At 38.3% G+C, this 20,921-nt stretch overlaps 1 protein-coding gene across 1 annotated transcript in view; it reads right to left on the bottom strand.

Annotated features, from left to right (window-relative positions):
• PDE4B (phosphodiesterase 4B) overlaps nt 1-20,921 on the bottom strand; it is a 701,553-nt gene that overhangs the window by 657,342 nt on the left and 23,290 nt on the right. Inside the window, exon 2 of the mRNA XM_054236382.2 lies at nt 20,784-20,883. The gene's annotated coding sequence lies outside the window, so the exon portion shown is untranslated. The remainder of the gene's footprint in view (nt 1-20,783; nt 20,884-20,921) is intronic.

The raw sequence follows: 20,921 nt of genomic DNA, 5'->3' as shown, positions 1-20,921 counted from the left end.
TAACCTCAAACATGAGTTATGTCTTTATGTTGAGAACATTTCAAATCTTTCCTTCTAGCTATCTTGAAATATGCAATAAGTTATTATTAACTAGTCACCACACCGTGCTATTGAACACTAGGCTTATTCCTTTTCTCTCATGGAATGTTTGTACCCATTAACCACTTCTCTTCATTCCTTCTTCCACCCTTCCAGCCTCCAGTAACCACCATTTTACTCTCTACTTCCATAAGACCAACTTTTCTAGCTGCCAGATGTGAGTTCATGTGATATTTGTCTTTCTGTGACTCATTTACTTAACATAATGTCTCCCAAGCTCATCCAAATTGCTGCAAATGGCAGCATTTCATTCCCTTTTTATGGCTGAGTAGTATTTCATTGTGTGTAAACACCACATTTTCTACATGCATTCATCTGCTGTTGGATATTTCAGTTGATTCAATATCTTGGCTATTGCAAATACAGCTGCAATAAACATAGATGAGCAGATGTCCCTTTAACATGCTGATTTCCCTTCCTTTGGATAAATTCTCAGTCATGAGATTGCTGAATTGTATGAGAATTCAATTCTTAGTTTTTTGAGAAACGCCCATATTTTTTTCCATAATGGCTATAATAATTTGCAATTCCTTTTTTATTTTACTTTTAGTTCTGGGATATATGTGCAGAACATGCAGGTTTGTGACATAGGAATACATGTGTCATGGTGGTTTGCTGCACCCATCAACCCAACATCTAGGTTTTAAGACCCACATGCATTAGGTACCAATAGTGTACAGCAATTTGTCCACATCTTCACCAGCATTTGTTATTTTTTGTCTTTTCAATGATAGTCTTTCTAAGTGGAGTGAGATGATATCTCATTGACATTTCGATTGGAATTTCCCCGATGATTGGTGTTATTGAGCATTTTTTCATATGACTCTTGGCCATTTATATGCCCTGTTTTGATAAATGTCTACTCAGTTACTTTGCCCATTTTTAATGGGAATTATTTGTTTCTTTGCTGTTAAGTTGTTTGAATTCCTTGTGTATTCTGGATATTAGTCCCTTGTTAGATAAATATTTTGCAAATATTTTTCTCCCATTCTATAGGTTATCTCTTCAGTCTGTTGATTGTCTCCTTTGCTGTGCAGAAGCTTTTTAATTTCACATTCTCCCATTTGCCTGTTTTTGGTTTTGTTTCCTGTGCTTTTGAGTAATTACCTTAAAATCTTTGGATAGATCAAGGTGCTAAAGGATTTTCCCTATGTTTTTTTCATGGTTTGGGGTTTATATTTAAGTATTTAATTCATTTTGTGTGAATTTCTTATATGGCAAGAGATTGGGATCTACTTTCATTCTTCTGCATAAACAAAATTTTTTTCCAGCTCTATATATTAAATGGGATGTCCTTTCCCCAATGTATGTGTTTGGCACCTTTGTAGAAAGTCAGTCAACTGTAAATACATGGGTTTATTTCTGAGTTCACTTTTCTGTTCTATTGGTCTATTGTGTCTGGTTTTTCATGCCAGTACAGTCCTGTTGTGGTTACTATAGCCTTGTGATATATTTTGAAATCAAGTAGTGGGATGCCTTTAGGTTTGTTGATTTTGCTCAGAACTGCCATAGATATTCAGGGTTTTTTGTGGCTCCATATGCATTTTAGGATTGTTTTTCTATTTCTGTAAAGAATGTCACCGGCATTTTGATAGAGATTGCATTGACTCTGTAGATTGCTTTGGGTAGTATGATCATATTAGCAATATTAATTTGTCTGATCCATGAACATGAGATGTATTTCTATTTTGGGTGTCCTCTTCAAATTTTTTCATCAGTGTTTTGTAGTTTTTATTGTAGAGGTCTTTCACCTCCTTGATTACATTTATCCCTAGGTATTTTTTTTTGTAGCTGTTGTAAATGAAATTACTTTTTTATTTCTTTTCCTCTAGTTCGTGATTGGTATATAGAAACACTACTGATTTTTGTACGTTGATTTTGTATCCTGCAACTTTACTTAATTTGTTTATCGGTTCTAAGAGTTTTTTCACTGAGTCTTTAAATGTTTCTACATAAAGGAGCATGTCATCTGCAAAGAGGGATAATTGGACTTTCTCTTTTCCAATTTAGATTCATTTTATTTCTTCATTGCTCTAGCTAGGACTTCCATCACTATGTTGAATAAAAGTGATGAAAGTGGGCATCCTTGTCATATTCCAGTTCTTAGAGGGAAAACCTACTTTCCCCCATTTGGTAGGATGTTATAGCTATGTCTTTGTCATTTAGGTATGTTCCTTCTATGCCTAATTTGTTGAACATTTCTGTCATGATAAAATGGCAAATTTTATCAAATGTTTTTCTGCATCTATTGAGGTCATAATATAGTTTTTGTTCTTCATTCTGTTCATGTTATGTATCACATTTATTAGTTTTCATATATTAAACCATCCTTGCATCCCTAAGAAAAATCCCACTTGATCATGATGTAGTATCTTTTTGATGTGTTATTCAATTTGGTTTGATAGTATTTTGTTGAGGATTTTTGTATCTATGTTCATCAGGAATATTGGCCTATAGTTTTCTTTTGTTGTTTTGTCCTTCTCTGATTTTGATATCCTAGTTTTTTATATGCTAGCCTCATAAAATAAGTTAAGAAGAATTTCCTTATCTTCAACTTTTAAAAATAGTTTTAGAAAAATTGGCATTAGTTCTCTCTATAAGCTTGGTAGAATTCAACAGTAAATCCATCCAGTCCTTGAATTTTTCTTATTGGGAGACTTTTTATTACTAAGCCAATTATGTTACTCGTCATTTATCTCTTTTGGTTTTCTGTTTCTTGCTGGTTCAATCTTCATGGTTTCTATGTAGCCAGAAATTTATTCATTTCTCTATGTTTTCCAATTTGTTAGCATATAGTTATTTATAACAGTGTCTAATAATCCTTTGTATTTCTGTGGTATCAGTTGTAACATCTTCTTTTTCATTTCTGATATTATTAATTTGGGTTTCCTCTCTTTTTTTTATAGTCTAGCAAGCAGTTTGTTGATGTGTTTACCTTTTCAAAAAACAACTTTTTACTTCATTGATCCTTTGTATTTGCTTAGTTTCTATTCCATTTATTTCTGCTCTGATTTTTTTTCTTCTAGTAAGGTTGGGTTTGGTTTGTTCATGCTTTTCTAGTTACATGGGGTGCATCATTAGGTTATTTGAAATCTTTCTACTTTTTTTATGTAGGCATCTATTACTAGAAACAGCCCTCTTAGCACTGGTTTTGCAACATCTCATAGGTTTTGGTATGTTGTGTTTTCATTTACATTTGTTTCAAGAAATCTGTCATGTTTCTCATGTCCTTATGTTGATATCTGATGTAACAGTGACTTCTAATTTTGTAGACTGGTTTTTATAAGGAACAACTTTTGCCTATAGATATATTCATAGTGTTGATCAGACAGGGTCCTCAGCTTCAATTCTGGAAGTACACGGTAGTGTAGTCTCTGCATGACTTAGTCAATTGTTACCAGCATGAGTGATGTCTGTAAGTGCCTCAGTGGTTCAAGCTGTGATTTTTAATAAAGGCTGTGGTAAGACTTTACTTAGGACGGGGATGCCAGGTAAGCCAGTCCTTGGGCACCAGTGGTTGCAGAATAGCTATGCCAGTCCTTGTGCCTCTGGGTAATGTGTGGCATTGGCAGTAACAGTAGCAGCAATGGGCCAATATTAGGGCCCCCAAGCTGTGCACGCAGGTACAATTGGAGCAATGGAATGAGTGGGCAGGTCACCAGACTCCCAATGGCATAACAGGTGGGCACTGGTGATGATAGCAGTAGGCTATGCAAGCTGGTGTTTCATCCCCCAGGAGGTGCACCCAGGCACTGGCAGCAGGTAGCATGAGCTCATCCTTATGCCCTTGGATGGTCTACGTATCCACTAGTGGCAGTAGCAAGGCAGGACTTATCTCCAGACCTCTGGTCAGCATGAGTGGTGGAAGTGGTGAGGTAGGGGAGGCCTATCCTCAGGCACCCAGAAGGTGTACATGGGCATCAGTGGTGGCAGCAGGGTGGCAGATTCACAGGTCTCCAGATAACCACACAAGTGTCCACTGTGGCAGCAGCAACAATGGGAAGTTATAATTTAAATAGAATGATAATGTAAAATATCATTTTGATGTGCTATTTTAGCAGAGAATTAAAAAAATTAAGGTGTGAGCTATATACACATCTGGAAGAAAAGCATTCCAAATGGTACCAGTGCAAATGTCCTGAGGTAGAATTTTGCTTAAGTGTTCAAAGAACAACAAGGAAGCAGAGTAGCTGGAGTGGACTGAGCAAGTGTGTGAATGGTATATGTGGTCATAGAGAATGGATTGCCAGATAATTGTAGGCATTGATGAAAATTTTGACTTTCAACCTGAAGGAGACAGGAACCCTAGAGAGTTTTATGTAGAGAAGTGAAATTATCAGACTTACACTTTCCAAGGATCACTCTGATGCTGTACTGAGAGGGTTAAAATAAGATAAGGGTGGTTGCAGGGAGACCAGTCAGGAGGCCTTGCAGCAATCTAAGGAGATGAAAGTATTTTGAGCTAGAGAGACAGTAGGAAAAGTAATGAGAAGCAGTCACACTCTGGACATTGAAGACAGTGCCAACAGAATTTGCTAACAGATAATATGAGAGAGAGGAGTTAGTGATAATTTTAAGATTTAAACCTTCACTGCTGAAAGAATGAAGTTCTTTCATTAATTAATTTAATTAATGAGATAAGGAGGATTATAGAAGAAGCAAGATGGAGAGATCAGGTTATCAGGACTTGATATATTAAGTGCTATGTTATATTAAGTGCCAATATACACTTAAGGGAAATAACAAGGGTTACCAGGATATAACAAACTTGATCTATTAAGTTGATATGCAAAGTAACGTCTGAGAGATCAAGTAGGGATTAGATATGTGAACCTGGAGTTCGAGGAGTAGTCTGACATAAAAAAAAAATTCAGAAATCAACATTTAGATGGTATTTAAAGCCACATAAATAGACAAAATCACCTAGGGAGGCACTACAGATAGAAAACAGAAAAGCTCTATGGGTGGAGTTCCAGGGCATTCCAATATTTAAGTCAGGGACATGACTAACCAGCAAAAGAAACTAAACATGCATGATGAGTAGGTAGGAAGAAAACCACAAGATACTGAGTGATTGACATTCCCAAAGCCAAGTGAAGGAAGTGATACAGGAAGGAAAAGTTAACTATGTCAAATGCTTCTGATAATTTAAACAGGCTAAGGGCTAGGAATTGATCATTAGATCTGGAAACAAAAAGATCACTGATGATTTTGAAAAAAAGCTGTTTCTGTGGAGTAGTAGAAATGAATGCCTAATTAGAAGGGAATTAAGAGAAAATATGCAAAGCAAAGTAGAATCAAGTAAAGACAACACTTCTGAGGAATCTGCTTTAAAGGGCAGCAGAAAAAGGAGGTTGGTAGCGATGGCAGAAGTGGAGAAAATTTTGCTTTTGTTTTTTCAAGAAAAGAGCACCATGTCCCATATGGGTGGGAATGATCCAGTATAAAACAAAAAAAATTGATGATGCATGAGAGAGAGAGAGATTTGCTGGAACAATGTCCTTGAGTAAGCAGAAAAGGATGAGATATAGAGTACAAGCCTGCTTTAACTGAGCAGAGGAGGCACAGGTGTCTGTAGGCTGGTACACATGCTTGGGAAGAGACTGTAGAAAGTATATTCCGGGCCAGTCGCAGTGGCTCAAGCCTGTAATCCCAGCACTTTGGGAGGTCAACGTGGGTGGATCATGAGGTCAAGAGATCGAGACCATCCTGGTCAACATGGTGAAACGCCGTCTCTACTAAAAATACGAAAAATTAGCCGGGCATGGTGGTGCATGCCTATAGTCCCAGCTACTCAGGAGGCTGAGGCAGGAGAATTGCCTGAACCCAGGAGGCGGAGGTTGCGGTGAGCCGAGATTGTGCCATTGTACTCCAGCCTGAGTAACAAGAGCGAAACTCTGTCTCAAATTTAAAAAAAAAAAAAGAAAGTACATTCCAACTGCTTATATTTTTCTCTGTGAAGTAGGAATCAAGAGCATCAGATGTGACAGAAGAGGAAAGGGAAGATGTTAGAGAATTAAAGAGCTGATGAGAAAGGAAAAAGTCTAATGTAAAATAGCAGGGTTACCAAGAAATAATAAGGATTTCTCTTGCAGTTGCAGATCATTAATTTAAACAGAGCAATCACCATGCTTTTTATTTTCCATCAGCCAGTTCAGCAGCTTAGATACAGACATAAATGGAGAATTTGCTTTAACCAGAATTTTATTTGAGCCATGTGAATGCAATGAGGATAGAAAGGGACAGGAGAATGACTATAATGAAGTAACATAGAATCTAATGGTGTGAGGAAGGCGATTAGGACAATGAGAAAGACAGGGTGGACTGTGAGTCTTTGATATAGTTCGGATGTTTGCCCTCTCCAAATCTCATGTTGAAATGTGATCCCCACTGTTGGAGCAGGGGAGCCTAGTGGAAGGAGTTTTGGTCATGGAGACTTGGTGCCTTCCCTGTAGTAATGAGTAAGTCCTGACTCTGTTGGTTTACGTGAGAGCTGGTTGTCTAACAGAACATGGTACCTCTTCTCTTCTCTTGTTCCCTCTTTCACCATGTGGTGTTTCTGCTCCCCCTTCACCTTCTGCCACGATTGGAAGCTTCCTGAGGCTTCACCAGAAGCAGATGCTGGTTGCCATGCTTACCATACAACCTGCAGAACCATGAGCCAAATAAACCTCTTTTCTATATAAATTATCCATCCTCAGGTATTCCTTTATTGTAATGCAAAAATGGACTAACATAGTCCTGGTGGGCTGAAAGAATTGTTAGAATTAGGGTACTTTAACAGTCCTTATAACAATATCATAGAAGGAACTAACTTTAAAGACAGAGGGTGTTGGTTGCTTAGAGTGTTGGAATTCTAAAAACTAAGACTATAGTAGTGAACAGCATGACAAAGTCTGGAGGAAAACCATGGAAGTGGCCATCTCAAAGGATGGGGGTGAAAACAATTGAAGAGAAGAGGCTTAGTAATTAGGAGGTCAGGGTTTTGGAAGGATCATGTATGCAGAATTAAATTCACTAAGAATTAATTCAAGAGCAGTACTGGAGATATTGGTGATGAGCTAGGAGATCACACCTTGAGGAGGAAGAGGAGGTGAGCCATAATTTTTAAATAATTGTGTAAGGAGAAATAGCAGCTGATATATTTTACTTGCATGAGGATGAGGTTTACAGCTAGTGATGAAGGTAGTTAGAAAGAATAAAACAGGAGAAAGTTATAAAAGAGACATTTGCAGCTATAGCCTTGAATATAACTGCCTGATTATTTGCTTAAGTTTCTAAATAAAATTTAAAAGCTAGGAACATTTTGAGCTCTAGTCCCAATTGCCAAATTATCCTCTAGCAATGTGGCATCACTTAACAATTTTATCAGTGGTGTGCAAGAATTACCTTTTTAACAATCCTAACTAGCACTGAAAATTATCAGTTTAAAAAAAATCCTTACAAATTTTAAATGTAAAAATTGCATTTGATTGTTTTTACTGCCTCATTTTATAATAATATCTGTTGAGTGTTTACTGTGTGTTAGGCATTATGCTGAACTCTGGATATGTTCCTGCTCTCATGAAGGTTACAGTCTCACCAGAGGAAAAAAACTTTAAACGACAAATTTCCATGTGGCAAGTGTGAGAGAAGAGAAACACTGGCTCTGTATATATGAGAAGGAGGACCTAGCCAGACTTGAGGGTCAGATAGAAAGAGAAGTGACATTTAAGCTGAGTCTTGATGATTAGAGGAAAATACCTTGTTAGGTATTTTTGAGTTCTTTTTAGCTATTTTATGTCTCCGTGCTTAGATTTTCTGATTTGTTGCTTCATACTCTTTTAATTAAAATTCTATCTTCTTTTAAATTGACAATGGATAATTTTAGATGGTTTTTCTCATGGCATGTCCTTTAATAGCACACTAATGACATGCTGTCTTTGCAATAGCTATTCTTTACATAATACTATACTCCTTATCTCCTCTCATCAGCTCCTATCATTGTAACAGATTCAACCTTCCTGGCCACAGGAGTGGGCATATGATCACAAGTGGGCTAGTAGTTGTAACCCACCACCTGATCCAGAGTTGGGCTCATCCTCAGGCCAAGCAGGATCCTTGCAATTAACTGAAGTTGGATGGGGAAAGCTTGCTTTCTTTTCCAGAAACAAATCTGTAAGTATACAAGTCCAGAGCTCCCTGTGGCTGTAGTAGTATGCTTATAAGAATAAGTAGCTTGGGAGAACAAAGTTAATACACAGAGAGAAACAGAGAGGAAATAGTAAGACGGAAGGAGAGAAAGGAAGAGCAAAAGGGAGAACAGAGAAGAGAGAAAGGACAGGGAGAATATCAGTCAAGTTCCCGCCTGCAGCCCCCTGAGGTCAGGCCAGCCTGGCCTTCTGTTGCTAAAGTGAGCCAAGAAAACCCTGACCAGTCAGTCTTATATAGTTGAATATTTGGAGTACAGAGTGACTTGTTTATCATATTAATAATATTTTCTTGTTTAACTTAGTACCTGACACATAGTAAGAAATTATTAAAGAGTTGTTGAACAAATATATTAAGCCTCAACAATTTTTAAATAGTATACAGAAGACATAGGGTTTTTTTGTTGTTGACATTCGGTTTCGTTTTGCCTTTTGCAGTAGGAGAAAGATGCTAACCTGGTCCTGTCTGGATAGCTTCAGGAAGGCTACACAGGGCCTGGTTCAGAAATAGCAAGCATATCAAGGCTGTGTGTTTTAACTTGATTTGCAGGGATGAGATATGTTTGAGCTCGCATTTATTGGGTAAATGTCCTATCATAATGTTTCTTCTGGAAGCCCTCTTCCTGGTGGCCTGTTTTTGTTTTTGTTTTCATTTCATGTACTGATATATTAGCAAACTCCATCTGCCATTCTTCCTACTGGGTGAACCAGCTACAATATGGAGCATCATTTGTGAGAGAATAAAATGAACAGAAAGAGCCATCATTTCCCCCATGCTTTTGAGTATATTTTTGCTGCTCTCTGCAATCATCAAATATTTTAAATGAAAACCAATCTATATGAACATAAAGGAGGAGAGAGACAAATAACAATGCATATTCTGTAATATGGTTAAAAGCAGGTTTAAGGGGTAGGTTAAGCCAGTAGAAATGAGCCTAGCAAAAGTAAAATTGTTTTCCAGTTTTAAATGGTGAGGGAGGGCCGGGCATGGTGGCTCACGCCTGTAATCCCAGCACTTTGGGAGGCCGAGGCGGGTGGATCACAAGGTCAAGAGATTGAGACCATCCAGGTCAACATGTGAAATCCCGTCTCTACTAAAAATACAAAAAATTAGCTGGGCATGGTGGTACGTGCCTGTAATCCCAGCTACTCAGGAGGCTGAGGCAGGAGAATTGCCTGAACCCAGGAGGCGGAGATTGCGGTGAGCCGAGATCGCACCATTGCACTCCAGCCTGGGTAACAAGAGCGAAACTCCGTCTCAAAAACATAAAATAAAATAAATGGTGAGGGAGAGAAATCATCTTTCATCGGTATTTATTTATTTATTTTTCTTTTTTCTTTTACTTTAAGTTCTGGGATACATGTGCAGAATCTGCAGTTTTATTACATTTCTTACTAGCACTCTGTCCAGAGAATTTTATTAGAATATAAAACACTATAAAGCAGGTAGAGAAATATGCCCTTTTGCATTGCAATAGAAGCTCACACTTGGCATTACTTTAATATTCATTTATTTCAGGTTGACACTCATCATTATTTACTTGGCCTGGAGGAGGTATAGCCTATTCAGTGGTGAGTTTCTGTGGCCTTGTATTGTTACCACTATTTCATATGGAGCTTTGGTACTTAGACTTCATCAGACTCAGCCAGTGGTGGTTGTCAAGGTTGCCCATTTTGCCCCTCTCTGCTCAAAACTACTTCTACTCTAGCCAGGACTAAAGAGAGGAAATTAGAAAGCCACTTCCTAAGTCCTCTTCTTAGGAATGAAGGGTAAAAACAGAATTATCAGAATTTGGTTGACACATTTTCTTTCCCTAGAACTGACTTTGTAACGTTGGAGCCAGATTAGGAGCCAAAAAAGCAAGGCTGAAGTTTCCTTTCTTTCCAGAGCTACATCCATGTTTTTATATTTTATTCCATAAACTATTCCTCGCTTTTTCCTGTTAGATTCTTGGTGATTATTTTTTGCTAGGATTTGTTTATTTGTTTTATTGAATGAACACTTCTTCTCATTCAATTAAGGACTAGAGGGAAATTGTGTGCTTTCTCCTTACTCCCTCATTTTTACCCTGACATAATTAGGAAATCAAATTATCCTTCCCTCATCATGTTTTTATATTTTATTAATTCAACATGCAATATGTATTTATTAAACACCTACTTTGTGCCAATAATTGCACATATACTCTTATAGACTAGAGGAGAAAAATATGTCCATGATGCAAAACTTCCATGATTTCTTTCTTCATCCTCTCCAAATTCTCTCATCAGTACTTCAGATTTTATCACTTTGGCAACTCACAAACTTTCCAAGCATCCTAATTAATTATACCCATCCCTAACCTTGTCCACATCATCAGCCACAACTGATACTCTGTCTTATCTCCTGCCTAAGATTTGTCAAAAGCAGAAAGATCCCTGTATCAGGAAGGAAGGTTGTTAGTAGTCAAAGAATTGCAGAACTAAAATCACAAATAACAATAAAAGTAATCGATAAAGGCCTTGGAGACGCAGATTCATATCCAGGTGTGCATTCTAAAAAAAAAAAACAAGATAAACAAAGAGATTCTACTTCATTAACTAAGCATGTATCTATGAATCATTTTTATCCTCAGATCTTCAGCTTTCAGAGGAACTCCTTGAGCCTCTGCAAACACACAGGTGCAGAAACCACGAATAGTTGAGATCATGGACCTCATTGTCCCCTACAGCCTTGTCTGTCCTGAGTACTTGAGGAGGAAAGGATGACAGGACCATTAGTGTTGTTTCCTGTATGTGCAAAGGGGATGATTGTCAAGACCGTGTAGGACTGGCAATCTCTTCAATTCCTATTGAGCAGATCTGGGGATGTTGTCAAGCAACACAGCACTTTCCAAATTGAGTGCTGCCATGCATGCGGCAGAGTACGTGCGTGGTATGCAAAACTGGAGCAGGTGGACATATGGTATTTGTTCTCTAATCAAAATACGATCTCTGCATAACAATACCTCATTATTAGTAAAGTATATCATTGCAGTTAAGTATCACCTTTTATACTGTTATATGCTAATACCCAATCACATGTTGCAATGAGCTTCACATTCCTCTTCAGAAGATTGTTTTATATGTTAAACTTTATGTGTTTAGCCTCCTTTTCTGGCACTTTTGATGGTGTTTTGCATTTTACAGAATTATTCCAACTAAGCAACTATGGAATTGCTGTAGTTTTGCACCTTGTAATAAGGTGCAGCAGAGACTCTCCTAGATATTATAATTGAGGAATAAGTTAATAATGATTTATTCCAAAGAACAGAAAATAATTTTTTACTTTTAAGTCATTTTTACTGCTTTTATTAGATACATGATTAAAATAACCAGGAAGAAAGATGAGGTTCTCAAGATGAACTGTATAAAGGATCTAGACTCCATAATCTGAAATTTTATTTTGATATTCCAAAATCTATTTTCAGGGTGTTGTATTTTGTTTTCTAATTTGGTCTTGAGGTCTCTTTCACAAAACTGGCTATAAACTGTATTCCTGCCTGATGGGGCTCCAGGAATTTGATCACAAATGCTTCCAATGAGTCTTTCACAGGATTCTTCTTTATCCTAGCAGACCAGCCTGATGCCTAAGCATCTGACCCATGAACAATGTGCCTCTCACAGAAACCTGTCTATACTGATGACATCTTTGTGACTTTTGTTTGATCCGTGTCCAGGTTATTCCTACCAGAAAGTCACTCCCTAGGGGAGCCCTGATGAAGAAAAATGTTAAGTTCAAATGTGTTGTCCAGGTGAGACACAGAGGAGAAAACTCAACAAAACACATAAAATAACAGAAGTACTTTATTACTTGCATATCAGAGAGAAGAGGGCAGCATGCCTCACAGGGCCAGTGGAAAGAGGAGACCTGTCCAGGACATACACACTCAACCAGTGAGTGAGGAGCAAGAGAGAGAAAGAGGAACCTGTGGACTGAAGTCTTCATTGAGGTTTGGGGTGTTACTCAAGCAGGTTTTCCATGGGGAGTTGTAACTGTTGGATTTTGAGCAAGCCAGCAAAAATTCCATGGGGTCATGCTATGAGGGGGAGATGGTTGCTGCAGCATATCTGTGCAGTCTATGTGGGGTGTGGGAGTCAGTGGGGCAGGTCCAGTAGGTTGCATCTAGCTGTGCTATGGTGAGGTGGTCACCAGGAGGGGATTGTGCAAGACAAATATCTAGACTGACCACATCAAGGAACTGGGAAAAGGCAGAGAACTGAAAATTATGTCAAGGCTGACCAAGCTCACTTCTGGCATGAGAAAATTAAACCTATTAAAATGGATGCCTAGGCAGCATAACGTTATAGAAAATCACTACACAGGGTTTAAATGTAAATACTTTGGGCTAATAAACCTTTAAATTCCTGAAACTTCTATGCAGATGATTATAGTAGACATCTATCAGTCTTGATGTCCAGTATGTATACTTTCTTCTCCCGGAAAGGAATCTTGATTCTCTAAAGGGAAATCAACTTCTCCCTTGATTTCTGCTGAGGCTCATGAGTGAAACATGTGGCTCAATCTTAATATAAATAAACACATTCAAAATACAATCAGCAAAACACATCAGCTGGCCACATTCAATGCTTAGCTCTTGAAGAGCAAAGAGATGTTTCTGATTTGCTAGTACCTGATCCTGATCCTTTTTTGAGGAGGTTTGGAGCTAACACTAGCACATCCAGGGATGCTGCAGAAAATTTCCTTTATAGCAATCCATAGGAGCTGGAATTGGAAAATGGGACCAAGATGTCAAGTCCACATACACAGCCAAAAGAGATTACAAGTAATGCAGCCTCAACCAGGCCATGACTGTTGGGACATATATATGAGAATCAAAGAGTCAAAATTTGATTGGATAAGTAGGCACCAAATGAGGGCTGTTGTCTAAGACTAGCTCTTCCCTCCTTTTTATAGGATTATGCTTATATGGCAATCTTATTTAAATGCCAACACCAAGTGTCCACATTTTATAAAATAGTACCTTGATTGTAAAATACCTCCAAAGCTCAAATATCCATTCATAAATCACTATATATTCATTCATAATGGTGTCAGGTACTATAGACTTAAGCATTATATGCAACATAACAGGAATCAGGGGAGACAAACATTTGAGGTTTGAAAGGGTTCCTGGAGAGCATCTGTACAGGGATAATCCTAGAAAGCATTCCAGAGGACCACAGCAGTGGCTGGTATATGGTTCAGTGACTAAGACATTCTGGGCAAAGTTTGGGAGAAACTCCAGTGCTGTTCATTTTAATGTAAAGCCGCTACCCCTTTTATAGACCACACTCAGATTCTGCAGCTTCAAAGTCAGCCAGGAGAAAACAGAGGAGTGGTAAACTTCTTTTTTTTTTGGTGATCTTCTCTTACTAGGCAGTAAGCGCAAGGCGATAGCCTCAGAGTTGCTGCTCTGCTGCATTCTCTCATCATTAAATTGCATTTTTAATAACCAGAGACACAAAAGACGTCAGTTATTTAAGAGCCACTTCTCTTCAGAACCCAGCTGCCAAAGACTATAATTCCCAGCAGCACTTGAACAGGTATCCCAGCAACAGCACCTTGCACTAATTACAGGCCAGCAGGTCTCTTCATCCTTTTCTTTCCTTTCTTTTACTCATCTGTCATTTTACTCCTGCTCTCTTGTCAGACACTCCTCCAGCTGGCCTCCTGGATCCCTTTAACTGTGGAATTCTTTGTGTCCTGCCTCTTCTTCAGAGGTCCTTTTCATAAAAACCTTTACCAGGGTATAGACAAGCACCTTTGTTGTGTTCATGTTAGAACAGATTCCCTTCTGTGCTCCATCTTTTGAAACAATCCATCTTCTCTCTCACTCTTTTTTAAATTTGCCTCTTCTCCCCTCGCATTTGGGTGTTCCCTCATTGCTCAGTATATCACGCAACCTTAACAAGAGTAACTTTCTCATAATTTTTCCCCAGGAAAACACTGAAGTATTTAATGAAGAGGTCAAAGCAGGCATCATTCTTTGCCTACTCACCCTCCATTACCCTCATCGTCCTCCTCTCTAACATAACTAGTTTTGGTTAGGTGGCCACACTTCTTCACATTGCCTTGTGCTTTAGGGGAAGGTAAGCCCACTCCCAGCTCCAGTGGTGAATCCTAATTAGTGTAGTCAACCACAATCATCTTATTTCTTTTCCCAAGGATGGCTGAGAGAAGGGGATTGGTTCTAGTGAATGAGACATGAAAGTCTGCTGGGGGACTTACAGAAAAAGAGTTTTCATCATCTTAGAAAAACCAGAGGTAAATATGACCCCTTTCTTCAAAATGCCATCATCATGCTTGGCCTGAGGCCTGGACCCAGGGCAGCCATCTTGTCTCCAACCGGAAGTATCAGAGTGAGGTAGAGCTAAAGGAATCAGAGGAGAGCTAGAGCCCTGCCACCCTGTTCATGGCATCTCCAGACTTCCCATTATGGACAGTAATAAAGGTCTTTGTTGTGTAAGACAATATGAGGGAAGATATTCTGTCACTTTCAGTCAAAAGTATCTCAATATAAATACCATCCACATTGGAGATGGTCAAATTATAGGCCCATTCCTATCTAGGCAAGGTGATGAGTTTCTCTCAGCTTCATCATCCTCATCAATATAACCAAAAGACCCACATGAATTCAAATGAAGGTATATTAATATAGTAATCTTGAGAACTTTAACCCCTCCTTTTTGATGTTACAATGACAAATCCAGATCCCCAGTTCTCTACACAACCCTAAGGAAGCTTACATGTATTTATGAATCAACCTTTATTTAAAACTCAAAGCTTCAGGACGGACAATTCCTTGTGGTTTCTTTCCCAAGTGGGACCTTTGTTCTCGGACCTTTGTTCTCATTCTTCTGCTGCTGCTCTGATGTTAGTGGAGTTAGAGATCTACATACCTGGATTGTAGTGGACCTGAAATGCTACCCCCTCCCCTCTATGCTAGGGATCTCTGTTGTCATTCTTGCAAAATATGGAAGAGACTGCCATTTGTGTGTTTCACTGAAGACATTCCCACAAAGTTATCTGAGTACCCTTCTGTTTATTGTAGTCATCCTGCAGCAAAATTTCTTGTGCTCCAAGGGACTTCAGCAACCAGAGACATACCTTTCAATTCACACATGTAAGCTGTAGCAGATATTGCCCACTGTTTCCCTGCCCACGGGAGGAAAAAACATAAAAACAACATTTCTCTGACCTCTTTCACAGCTCATGGTCTGTATGTGACCTAGATTCTCCAAGAAGAGACACTCACCCAAGATGTAGAAGACAAGAGTAATGTGAGGGCTGCCGTTCTCCTGCTTTTGTCATTTTTGTGGAAAGCATGATCATAGAAGCATGAGGATTTTCCACAGTGATGATGACAGGAGTCCCTGGCTTTGTTGTGTCAAGAGGCCAGGCATGGGGCATTCATTCTGCTAGCGTGGATCATAGCTGAGATGGAGTGGAGCTGGAGCAGTCAGTGGTGGTTGCATCTTCTGGTTCCTCGGCTTGTGGATGAGGTGGGGTATTCTGCTTCCAGCAACTTACTGATTCCTCCACGTTGTGGTGATGGTGTTACAATGACACCCTTAACTAGTCAGTTCTACAGTATTGTTCACGGACTGTTCAGTACTGTTCCCAGAAGCTCAGGCCAATTCCAGGTGCCCTAGTCCTTCCAACAACTTTGTAAGCATCTGTATTAAATCGCTTTCTGCTTAAAGTAGTTTCTGTGATCTAGAACTGAAATCTTGACTGATACACAGCCAGTTTCTCCCCAGGGTACAAACATACCAACAGAGTGGCGGAGTGAGAGAAGATTCCATTATCAGCACCATACTGATCCCCAGAAGAACCCAGCATGCTCCTCTGAAGAACAAGCCATATGGTTAGGTGTAGCTTATAATGCCAGCTTCCTTTTATGCGATAGCAATGTCACTTTCAGAGGCTCCATGTTGTTCCCTAAGAGCTGCCATCTGTCAGGATCACATGAATCTGTCAAATATATTCAAATATACTTGAAATCCAGTGACTTGAAGGTGTAAGCCCTCCACCCAGAAGCATTCTCAGTCCCTGTGTTGATCAGTGCGTACAAATGGACACAGTACGGGATAGATGTCGACTAATTCCATTTGCAAGGAGCTTCTATGTTCTAGATCCTACCTGGACATAATAGGACTATTCCTAATTGTATTTTCTAGGAGTGTTCGCCTAGCTAAGACACCCTATAACTTCTATGAAACACACATGATTTAGTTGTTATGTGGACCCTGTAAAGTAACACAGGTGAAAATGGTAAGCACATTACCTGGGCCATACTAGATGCTAATAAGCATTCTTTCCTTTATTAGTTCAGTAGGCAGCAAGTATAGGTAATCTGAGAAAATCTTATGAAATAATCTGTGGAGTTTTTTTTTTTAGACGGAGTTTTGCTCCTTTCTCAGGCTGGAGGGCAGTGGTGCAATCTTGGCTCACTGCAACCTCTGCCTCCCAGGTTCAAGCCTGCCTTAGCCTCCCAAGTGCTGGGATTACAGGTGAATGCCACCACGCTTGGCTAATGTTTTGTATTTTTAGTAGAGATGGGGTTTCACCATGTTGGCCAGGCTGGTCTTGTACTCCTGACCTCTGGTGATCCACCCACCTCAGCCTCCCAAAGTGCTGGGATTACAGGCGTGAGCCACTGCGTCCAGCCAATTTGTGGTTATTTTAAACATTGCTATGTAAGCTTTTGCTGAGCCTTATTTAGCATTATGTATAGTTTCTCATGTTTTTCCAAATTCAAATGCTAGAAAGATTACTTCTTGCCATTCAAAATATTCTTGCTTCTTAATAGTATTTCAAAGGATTTCCTAAGTGGAACTCATCATTTATCCATTACTTCAACAAATATTTATTTAGTTCTTTGTGTCAGGCCCTATTTTAGACATTGGAAATTGAATAGTGGAAAAGTAACAAGGTCTTTGTACTTACAAAATTTTCATTCTAAAGAAGATTACAGATAATTATCAAATATAGATATAATCAAAATAGTTTTAAACTCATGCTATTGACAGAATCAACTGACTTTTCTTTCATTTAAAAAAAAAATCTTTCCACAATCTCCTTCCCTCCCCATTCCTTACTTTCTTCTTTTCTTCTTTCCTTCCTTCCTTTCCTTCTCTTCTCCCTTCCCTCACTCCTTCTTTTCAATTAATGGTCCCCAATAACTATCATTTGCCAAACACTATTCTTGGAAAAGTGGATACAACAGAGAACAAAAAAGATAAACATTCTACAGTTTGGGAGCTTATATTCCAGCAGGAGGAGGCAGACAACAAATAAGCTAGAAATAAACAAATAATAACAATTAGCACTTAGTAAAATGAGGGAAATAAGCTGATATGTTAGAAAGTGAATGGAGGGGAAAGGGGGCCACTTTAAACTGGATGCTCAAGGGCACTGGGTACTGCAGGGTGAGAAGAGGCTAGTCATCTGAAGAGCCATGAGGAAGAAAGAACCAGTAGACTAGTGGATGCAAAGGCCACAAGGAAAAGTGACAACAAACGAACTCCTAAAGAGAGACAAAGGAGGACAGTGCGGCCAGAGCTCAGTGAGCAGATGGGAGAGTGGGAAGAAATGAGGCTAAAAAGTGTGGGCAGGTGGCCATATGGGGCCTCTTGGGGCAAGGCAAGAAATTTGGAGTTTTTTATAAGTGTGTTGAAAGAACAGAAGGACACTGTTCACCCATACATGCCTTCTCCATCCTCAGATCCCATGTGGTTCCTAAGCTTTGGTATGCTATGGTGTTAAACATGCATTTAGAGTTAGGATGAGGCAGAGGAAGCCCACATAAGAAAACCAGCCCTTTTTTTTTTCTGTAGAGGTGGAGCATTAGAAAACAATTACCATGATTTCCTAACATTATCATCTCATTTAAAAAAAGTATTTTAAATACCAGTAAAACAAAAAGGTAAGAAAGATACCATATCGGAATGTACTTATTTTTTTTTAAATAGCATTATTAAAAAGTCACCGCACCGTCCCTTTTCTTTCCTGTTTCACCTTACACCAGTAATTGACACTTGTCCTTGGGCCAGAGTTATGCTTCTATTTAATAATTTCCTGTGGTGGTTTCCCATTTCTAAACTCTGAAACATCTGCATATTTTTACATTTGTTCTTTCAATATATTTATCAAGGGATAGTTTCCTTCTCACATTCTTGGGTTACAAAATGATTTTTAAATTGAAGAAGCTCCATATGCCTAGATTTTTGAATAGATCTTTCTAATTTAAAGGATCCTCTTTTGGGAATGGACTGTAATTTCTTAAACATTACTTTCTTTAAATGTATACACTATACTATGAAAAATAAACATCTCCTAACCTGCTTTTCATGGCAAGACCACTGACTTTCATGGACAGGAAATAAGCTTTAACTAATTTGTCAGTTAGCAGTGATGAGATGTAATACGTTTTCCAAGCCCCCATAGAGGCCTCCCATGGGATGTAGGACACAAACCTTTGAGGCTTTCCTGTGTAGGAGATGCAATCTATTTGCCATTAAGTACTAGAAAGCATTTCCCAAAACTCTTTTTATAATATGTTATTTATAACAGTAGTATTATAAAATTATATTTATAAAATGATATTATTTTGTTGGTTACCTGCCTTAATTTTTACCACACAGATTTTTAGCCTCAAAATTTAGTCTCAAAATTATCTCCTCCAAAAACAATAGCTTAAATGCAAAATTAGCAATAGGTAAATAATCCTATTCTAGTAGTGAGAGGAAAACCATAGGTCAGAGTATCTTAAGAATGAATATTTTGGAAAAAAGTATGTCAGCTTTAATTTCTAACCTACTGAAAGGGCTAGCACTCAGTTAAGTTTACAAACACCGTATTACTTCCTTAATGTTTCAGATCCCAAATGAAATACTGAGTATCGTATATTAAAAAAAAGTCATGGTCATTGAAATTGTTGTGGTGCTACTGATTGCAAGTCATTTTGTGTATTCTGTCATGCCCTGGAAATATTAATTTAAAAACTAAATAGCAATAGAATTTTTAGCTTGATGATTCATAGAAAACTTGAGCTGTAAGGAAAAACAATCTATACACTTTACATTCTCCCTTACAAAACACTTGAAAATGCTGTTTTTAGGAAATTTTCAAAAATCAATCTTTAAGGAAGATTTTAAATGTTTATTTACAATGGTTGCAGATTTGATTAATGTAGGTAATAACTGTTATCTGGTACACAGCTTTAGAACCAGAAGACTGAGTTTATGTCCTGGCTCTGCCACTTCATTTTGGGACCTTAGGAAAGCCACTTAAACTCTCTTAATTCTAACTTCCTCTTTTTTTAAAAAAAATGCTAATATCCAAACTTTTTCTAGTGATGTTAGAAATACCCAACAAGTTTAATTATAATAACGCACTTAGTAAACATAGAAAAATGTTACTTGTTCTCATTATTACATGTGTAAATCATTTTATTTATTTTGTATATATATATGCATATATTTTTCGCCCCCCTACAGGATTTAATATTGGGCGAAGCCATTCCACTCCCCTAGACTGGTCTTCAAACTGGAATGTGTATCTCCTTGAGAGTACCTGAACACTCCAAATGGTATGTGTTAATTTGTAATTGCAAAGGAGTCAATTTCCAGGTCCCAAACTTCTATATGTGCCCTTTCCTAGCATTATGCAGGTTCTTCTTTCCCATTTACCTTTTCACAGTAGACTTGCTCTTATTTTAAAAGAATGTTTTAAGCATATGTCCCTAATACAATGAGAATTTTACCACGATATACTGGACAAGAATGTAAAAACTCAGGGGAATCAAATAAAAGAATATTTGAAAATATTATGCTTAGGGGAGCTTTATTTAATGCATAATCAGTACACTACAGTTTGATGAGGTCACATATGAATATTTTCTGGCACTATATTTGGCCATAAGCAGAGCTCATTCAATGTAATATTTACTTTCTTAATTCACGTTTCAAAATTCTCCTTACTTAATGAGTACTTATTATTGGATAAATGCTTTATAGGAAAGGGAATTCGGTGTATGACCACAATTAACAACCTTTTGGAAGTATATACTTTGTATATTACTTATAATAAATACTATTTGTTGAGAGCATATTTTGTCTCAGGCTCACTGGCTTATAAATGATCTTTTATCCTTTATGGTTCTGCAAGGTATGTATTTTAATATCTGGAGATTAGAAGATATACATTCATACAGATAACAAAGCCAGGATACTCACCCAGTTCTTTTTGACTAATGGTGCATTGATGAGTAAGATGGTGGAGTAGAAGGCTCCACTGATCAACCCTGCAATCCCCTGCCACAAGGACACCTATCTACACACAAGAAGCACCTTCATAAGAACCAAAAATCAGGTGAACACTCTCAGTATCTGGTTTTAACTTCATATCACTGAAAGAGGCACTGGAGAGGTGGGAAAACTGTCTCGAATCACCAACCTGATTGCCCCTACCTGATTCCCTGGCTGCAGCAGCCTGGTGCAGAGTGTTTCTTCATGCTGAAGAGAAGGATATTTATTGCAGCATCTGTGAGGCATTGAACTCAGTGCTGCCCTATTAAAACAGAAAACAAAACAAAAGTCATTGGATGC

Source organism: Callithrix jacchus, chromosome 7 (assembly GCF_049354715.1).
Source record: "Callithrix jacchus isolate 240 chromosome 7, calJac240_pri, whole genome shotgun sequence".
Lineage (NCBI taxonomy): Eukaryota > Metazoa > Chordata > Mammalia > Primates > Cebidae > Callithrix > Callithrix jacchus.
The sequence above is the reverse complement of the archived record's forward strand: the minus strand, read 5'-3'. Positions and strand labels throughout refer to the sequence as shown.